We start from the raw sequence: 8,545 nt of genomic DNA on the forward strand, positions 1-8,545 counted from the left end.
ATTCAAGAATCAACTTGAATTCCATAACTTTTTGTCCGCATGGTCTGAAGATGATCTGATTAAGTTTTAGTGAATTTTGCAGGAATCGAATCGTCTTGGGCCACGCAATCAGAGAAAAAAAATATTTTGTTTCTCACGCTTACGGTTCAAAAGTTATTAATATAAACATGAGTGCAAGTTTGGACAGTTGGTGGCGCTACAGAGATTGAGTTAGTTTGAGTTACTCCAAATTTGCTATGGTGTCAGTTCAGACTGTCCTCTATCTGTGCACCAAATTACATTACTTTCCTGCAAGCGATTCTATGGACTCCCATAGACTTCCAGAGCGGAAGAAGAAGAGGAATAGGAACACTAGCGATTGCAAAAGGTGCCATCACACCTTCAGTGCTTAATCCTTAAATATGGGGGCACTTTTAATGGGATACTGATGAAAGGCTAGAAACTGGAAGTGTTGCTGCTCTAATGTCGCTCAGGCACACATTGTTCTGCTTTCCAGAGTTAATATGATCATTGTCGGCCAAGAAAAGGACACTTACATTGCTGTAATCGATCTTCTTGACTGCAGAAGATGTCATGATGTCTTCGTAATGAGTTAGTGAGCTTTTAGTTATGAGACGGTCTGGATAATGGCTTCATCTGTTCTGAGGGACAAAAAAAAAACGAAGCCATATTGTTCATGCATAAATGTAGGCAGAGCACTTAATTTTCTGTGGAAAATTATTGAAAATGTGCAATGGCCAGATCGTCGGTGACTTGATCTGCTTACATTCGGCCGGTTTGAAGATTATGTGAATGTTATCAATGTCATTAGACGTTTGGTAATGGCAGAAATAATGACCAGAGTGACTGACGCATTGCATCATGGGAAACTGTTCAGACTCAGCTTGACAGCATAATTGAAGTAATAAGCTTAAGCAATATCAATCTTAGCGACTGTTGAAGGCGCTGGAGGAAAGATTAATGTCATCTCAGTCTTGGGAATAAAAATTTGCCTCATCAATCTAATGCGAAAACAATACATGAAATATAAAAGGAATCAGCATTATATTTTATGCAGTTATTTTTGTTACTTTTTCTTCTTTAAGTTGTTTTAAAAGAACAATTCCTTTAAAATCTATTGCACAAACATTCTTTTCTTGACTTCCACATTCGTTATCATGCGTGTCGTCCTACTATTTCACAAGCATCCAAGAATATGCTAATATGAGCCTATAAAGATCATCTCACCGCCTTCAAATTACAAGCTGATGAAATAATGACGGTTGCGCGTCATTTAATTTGATTGTAGTTTGATTCAAATGTTCTCAGAGTTTTCTGATTTGATTAGCCATGCCATTTCTGAGACGTCGAGTTAAAATGTCATGCTTGCATTTAAAGTTTATATACTTTCTCGTAACCCCTTGCATTATTAGCAAACCATCTTTAGGTTTATTTGAAGGCCGTTCAGCAGACCTGTCTTAAAAGTGAATATGAGGTGCTTGACTGTGTAAAATAGTTTATGAGGTGCGAAAGGGTTTTACTGGGAATATTTTCAACAGCCAAGGAAGAATGACAGGGCAAGTCGAGTTCAACAGGCTGTTTGAGGAATTTCTCAGTAGGCTGATACTCTAAGACTAGAGAAATGTTTTGAATTTTATGTTTCTTGGCAACCATCTCTTAACGTTTGGTTGTCCAACAAGTTTATGTGTTGATTCTTGGCTTGTGTTTTTTTTGTTTGTTTTTTTACAAAGTTTAAGTTACATAAGCCACGGTATTTCACATTCTAGGAAAGTCCTAAAGGGGGAGAGAGCACTTCCATGTAAAAACATATAGCTCAACATTTCCTTTAAGAACTTCTCCAGTTTTCCTGTTTATTTGACGGTTAAAACTTTTTGACATTTTAATTTTATACAGTTATTATGCAGTTTATTTACAGTAGTGAATTCTCTCACTGGAATTTAACGTCTTTTAACTTTCTAATCAAGAGGAAATCAGATTCCAAATGGAATTCTTGAAGGTCGAGTCGATTCCACAGTGTCGACCTCGTCGTGATGACATCGGATGAACAGGGAGTGAGGCCTGAAATAGCCTTTTTCCAGGCATTGTGCTTGATGGCGTTTGCTTTGAATTCAAGAATGTGTGGAAGGATGTACCTTTAACCAAGAATATACATTCCAAGCTTCAGACACGGACTGACATTGTTGTCCAGTGGCCACTATTGTGTCTTCTACAGTCTGCGCTGTTGAATCGATATCGTCCGTCCTAATAACCTCTCTGAACTTCATTAAGTCCTGAACGGATGTTGGCACAGCTTCAAATGCACTTTAGATCTCTTTTGTGGCTGGTGGCTCTTCATAGATGTGCTATTGATTTTAATCAATGTCCAGTATAAAATGGCAAAACTCAAGTCTGATGGGAAACGGTGGATTTTATGACTTCAGCGTGTTCCTTTGGGATGTAATATTGCATCATGAGCTGGGGAAGTTTATTGGGAACATTTCGGAATGTCTGTTAATCTATTTTATATCTATAATCAAATACTAATATTTAATAAAAATAGCAGTTTTGGCTGCTGCCAGTGCCAGATAATTTCTCTAAACATGTCAAGGCTTATTCATTTCAATATTGAAGCAATCAGTTATGATGTTCCTGTTCACACTGTACCAGGGACGAGCTGGATTTCAATAATATAAAAGGGAAGAGTGTTTAAACACGTCAACATTTCCTTTAAGTAAAATAACTTCTCCAGTTTTCCTGTTTATTTGAAGGTTTTGAAGCTGTGCATTTTAAAAATGCATCAACTTTTGGACATTTTCAGTTTTTATGAAGTCACTCAACTGTGTGAATTATTATGCAAACTTCACCAGTTTGGTTTATAATATTGCAATATGAGCTGGGGATGTTTTATGGGAACATTTCGGAATGTCTCGGTTAATCTATTTTATATCATCTATAATCAAATACTAATATTTAATAAAAAAGGGGGTTTTGGCTGCTGCCAGTGCCAGTTACTTTCTCTAAACATGTCAAGGCTTATTCATTTCAATAGTGAAGCAATCCATTCTGATATTCCTGCTCATATTGTACCAGGGACGAGTTGGATTTCATTAAAATATTCAATAATTAAAAACATGCCAGCCAATAGTTCATTATTATTATTATTTATTTATTTAGGAGGGTTAGAACATGTATAATTAAATTAATATTTATTATCATGTATTAATTGTATTTTGTTTTATTGCCAAGGTTTTTTTGGGCCAAAAAGTCTTATTTAACTGGAAGGAAGTTTGAAAGTTCAGATTTTTTCCCCCTAGTGTGAACCCTTACATCAAAAGATCAAGGACAAATTGAAATCCTTGTTATATGAAAAAAAGAAAAGCCATTTCAATTCATGTTAACTTATGTAAGTGGCATTTAAAATTCACACTTTGCTTTTACACCAGACTCACCGATATATCACGCCATACCAGGAGAACATAATATGATTACTTGCAGTTGATTCCTGCAAAATGAAATAAAGGGAGCCTGGAGCTCCAGCTGTGATTTACGGAGGTGAGGGGGCCTGTGATTTATTATGCAGGCCACGGAGGAGAAAAGAGCATGCTTTACATGCAGATGCTGTTTTGCAGGGGAGGAAAATTGTGCTGGGCGTAGCAGACGAGTCTATCAATAACCACTGTGCCAAAACGCTGATGAGATTGAGTCTGAAGTGTCCACGAAACACCTGTTATTGCAAAAAAGCCATGTTTGCATTATAATACAGAATCAATGCAGCTTCTGAGGTGAGACATGAACCCTAGTGAGGCAACACACACAAGCAGTTAAAAATGGATTGAAACTTTTCGATTGAAATGGATTGAAAATGGATTCAAACTAATTTTGATACTCTTAGTCTTACTGGTGGCAGAAGTGATTTCAGCTGTTTCTTCGGCATTAGTAAAGTGATGTTGCACAATGTTTGTTTAAATGAAGGAGGACTATGGTGTTCCTGCTGTAGTAGCAGCCTACATAGGCCGTATATTAAGGCATTTTTGATAATCAAACAATTAAAAACATGCTGGCCAATTCGATTTGAGTACTCTGCCCATAAACACTTGAATTTCATGGCACTAAAACAGCCATTTTGTAATATTAAAGCAGTCTGTCACGCTACGGCAAGGATGAAGCAGAGAGAGAATCCAAGTGCAAGCATACATTTAATAAAACAAACAGGAAATCCAGGCGGAACACGGAACTCAGGACAAGAACAGGTAACAGTACATTAAACAACGACCGACAACCAACAACTGAAGCACAGAGGTTTAAATACACAGACAAACAAGCTAAACAAGATAACAAGGGGGTGTGGCTAATTAGAAACACCTGGGAGAACTAATAAGCAAGAAAAACTACAAAGGACTACAAAAACATGACACAGAACAGGAAATAACAAAAGAGCACACAAGACAAGGGAAACACAGGACAGGAAACATTACATAGCCCCCCACCTAAGGAGTGGATTCCAGACACTCCTCAGAAAATAAAAGTCCAGGAGGGTGGTGGGTCTGAGGCGGATCCGGGGGCGGGACGGGGGGCCAGGCCCGTGGAGCGGAAGAGGGCCTGAAGACTCCGGCAGGGCAGAAGGCCAGGGCGGAGCAGGCTGTGCAGGTGACCAGGGCGGAGCAGGCTGTGCAGGCGGCCAGGGCGGAGCAGGCTGTGCAGGCGGCCAGGGCGGAGCAGGCTGTGCAGGCGACCAGGGCGGAGCAGGCTGTGCAGGCGGCCAGGGCGGAGCAGGCTGTGCAGGCGGCCAGGGCGGAGCAGGCTGTGCAGGCGGCCAGGGCGGAGCAGGCTGTGCAGGCGACCAGGGCGGAGCAGGCTGTGCAGGCGGCCAGGGCGGAGCAGGCTGTGCAGGCGGCCAGGGCGGAGCAGGCTGTGCAGGCGGCCAGGGCGGAGCAGGCTGTGCAGGCGGCCAGGGCGGAGCAGGCTGTGCAGGCGGCCAGGGCGGAGCAGGCTGTGCAGGCGGCCAGGGCGGAGCAGGCTGTGCAGGCGAACAGGGTGGAGGCGACCCTTCAGGCGGCCAGGGAGGAGACGACCCTTCAGGCGACCATGGCACAGGAACAGACATGGGCTCAGAGGAGACCATCTTGTCCGAAGATACAGGCGTGGTTTCGGCCATCCTGTCCAAAGACACAGGCGTGTCTTCACACGGCGGTGAAGACCCGTCGGGCGACCACGGCGGTGAAGACCCTTCGGGCGGCCACGGCGGTGAAGACCCTTCGGGCGGCCACGGCGGTGAAGACCCTTCGGGCGGCCACGAACCTTCAGGCGGCCAGGGCGGATCGGACTGGTCCGGAGGTGTATTGCCCCCCCCCAAAATTTTCTTGGGGAGGCTCCCCAGTAAAGAGTCCTGGACCAGCGATGAAGAGGGCTTTGAACTGGGCAGGACCAGCGGTGAAGAAGGTTCTGTGCTGGGCAGCGATGAGAGCTCTGTGCTGGGCAGATCCAGCGGTGAGGGCTCTGTGCTGGGCAGATCCAGCGGTGAGGGCTCTGTGCTGGGCAGATCCAGCGGTGAGGGCTCTGTGCTGGGCAGATCCAGCGGTGAGGGCTCTGTGCTGGGCAGATCCAGCGGTGAGGGCTCTGTGCTGGGCAGATCCAGCGGTGAGGGCTCTGTGCTGGGCAGATCCAGCGGTGAGGGCTCTGTGCTGGGCAGATCCAGCGGCGAAGAGGGCTCTGAGCTGGGCGGAACCAGCGGCGAAGAGGGCTCTGAGCTGGGCGGAACCAGCGGCGAAGAGGGCTCTGAGCTGGGCGGAACCAGCGGCGAAGAGGGCTCTGAGCTGGGCGGAACCAGCGGCGAAGAGGACTCTGAGCTGGGCGGGACCAGCGGCGAAGGAGACTCTGGGCTGGCCTGAAGTGCAGGCTTAGCTGGACTGGCGTGAAGCTCTGGATAAGCAGAAGCGACGTGAACCGTCTCTGGATCAGCAGAAGCGACGTGAACAGTCTCTGGATCAGCAGAAGCGACGTGAACAGTCTCTGGATCAGCAGAAGCGACGTGAACAGTCTCTGGATCAGCAGAAGTGACGTGAACAGTCTCTGGATCAGCAGAAGTGCGCTCTGAGCTTGACGAAACCAGTGGCGGCGAAGATGCGGCTGAACTGGACGGGACGTGAAGATCAGGTGTTGACCTTGCGTGCCACGGGAGGAAGCTCTTCAGACATCTGGAGAGTGCCTCTCTCCAATCCAGACCGGAGAGATTGGGAAGCTCCCTTGGGTCAACCTCCCTAGCCCCCAGCCGGTAACACACTTTAATTGCCTCGTCACCCAGAGAGCAAGAGGCAGCTAGAGGAATAAATCCCCAGGTGTACTGGATCAGATCGAGGCTATCCAGGGCCAAGGCCGCGATCTGTCCAGCAAACTCCCGGGTCAGGCTGTGAAAATCAGGCATGACGTGAAGAGACTCAGGCTTTGCAGGCATGACACAAAGAGACTCATTAAATGCTGCTGGATTCATCGTTTGGTCGGTCGTTCTGTCACGCTACGGCAAGGATGAAGCAGAGAGAGAATCCAAGTGCAAGCATACATTTAATAAAACAAACAGGAAATCCAGGCGGAACACGGAACTCAGGACAAGAACAGGTAACAGTACATTAAACAACGACCGACAACCAACAACTGAAGCACAGAGGTTTAAATACACAGACAAACAAGCTAAACAAGATAACAAGGGGGTGTGGCTAATTAGAAACACCTGGGAGAACTAATAAGCAAGAAAAACTACAAAGGACTACAAAAACATGACACAGAACAGGAAATAACAAAAGAGCACACAAGACAAGGGAAACACAGGACAGGAAACATTACACAGTCATATTGTGATTTATTTTTATTGTTTTATTATCATTTTATTAGGGTCAGAAAATGTATTGAATATTAATTAAATATTAAAATATAAAATGTATCTACTTATTTAAGATTTTGGGTCTTAATTTAACATACAATTTAAGTTAAGTTGTACAATTCTTGCTTCATAAGATCAATGAAAACTTGATTCCTCATTATAAGGAAAAATAAATAAATAGCAAAAATCATGCAACATGGAGGACGAAGCGAGATAAATGTTGTTTTGCACCACACTGTAAAAATTAATTTAGGAAAATTGTGGAAACTCACAATATATTGTCTCAATTAATAAATTACTAAATAATATCCCCATGCAAAAAGATGATTGTACTAATCATAGCTTAATGTCTTCACTTAACATTTTAAATGTACACTCACCAAAAATATTTAATTGTGCTAAATCACTCTTTCAAGTCGAAGTGAAAAATCTGTTTGCAGAACAAGTCCTACATCCAAAACATTGTGTAGCGCATGCGCATAATGCACCAGATGAGGAAAACCGTTGGTGCGGAGAATTCAAATGCGGATGCGCGGGAGAGCGAGCGAAACCGAACCAGCCGTGCTGAAGACGGAAAAACATTCATCGTCTCAAGTTTCAAGACATTATGGTGAGTATTGAGCTATATGAGCATTGGAATTATTCAGCAAAGTTTTACTTTAGGACCCGGTATAAAGTTTAAAAGGCATTTTGTAAGAGAGCATTTATGACCAGACATTATTTGAATTTTTCATGTTACTTATTCAAAATAAAGTTGTTTTAGCGTAACATCTGGTGCAAAAATATGAATGCAGCATCGATTGCCATTGAAAATTACTTTAATTTGAGTCTGAGTATGTATCCAGACTCAGAAGACTGAATAAATCCACTTTGAACTTTCATTCTGTGAAAATGGAAAAAAGTTTATAAAAAAAAAACTGAATACAAGACAGATTTAGTGTCTTGCATTAAATCTCAGAGATACCACAGAGATGATGTAGACTCTACCCAAAGTTATAAATACTGACAAATTGTGAGAGACAGAAAGCTGATGTCACGTGTCCTCTCTCAGTCAACCATGAAATCACACAATAAACACTCGTTTCCTCATGCTCGCCTTGTTTTTCTTCTCTGTTTGCGTTTGCTGGCCTCAGTAATGACTATTCTAAGCACGAAACCCCATTCCACGGTGAGGTCAATGTTCCTCAGAGAGGCACTTAGCAACTGCGGCATGCTGGGATACAGTACGTGTGCAGTGAATATTAACAGCTGTGTCTGCTAGTCATGTGGTGTTCTGAGAATGAGGTTCAACAGGCTAAAGTTGTGTACACCAACCTTTGCAGATGTGTAGAAGTCTGCTAACCGGCCACAGATGAGTATTCACAAACCATGTGACCAACGACAGGACAGCCAGGTGAGACAGCCGAAGAAAATGAGAGAAAACAACACAAGGGCCAATCACACAGAACACCTCAGCAACCACCCAGAATACCATAGCAATGCCTTGGCAACCATCCACAACACTCTTGCATGATGATGGTAAGTTTTGAATAGGCAAACAGCACTGTTAATAGAATTAATAAAAAAAATAAACAAATGTTAAATGTTTAGCTACTTATATCTTACCACGCATGCACTCTTTCATTGTAAAAACTAAAAGCGTTGTGTTGGAATTCACACTCATCTTCAGTGAACATTAAGCCCCGCCTTCTT

Source organism: Scardinius erythrophthalmus (genome assembly GCF_964197995.2).
Source record: "Scardinius erythrophthalmus genome assembly, chromosome: 24".
NCBI classification, from domain to species: domain Eukaryota; kingdom Metazoa; phylum Chordata; class Actinopteri; order Cypriniformes; family Leuciscidae; genus Scardinius; species Scardinius erythrophthalmus.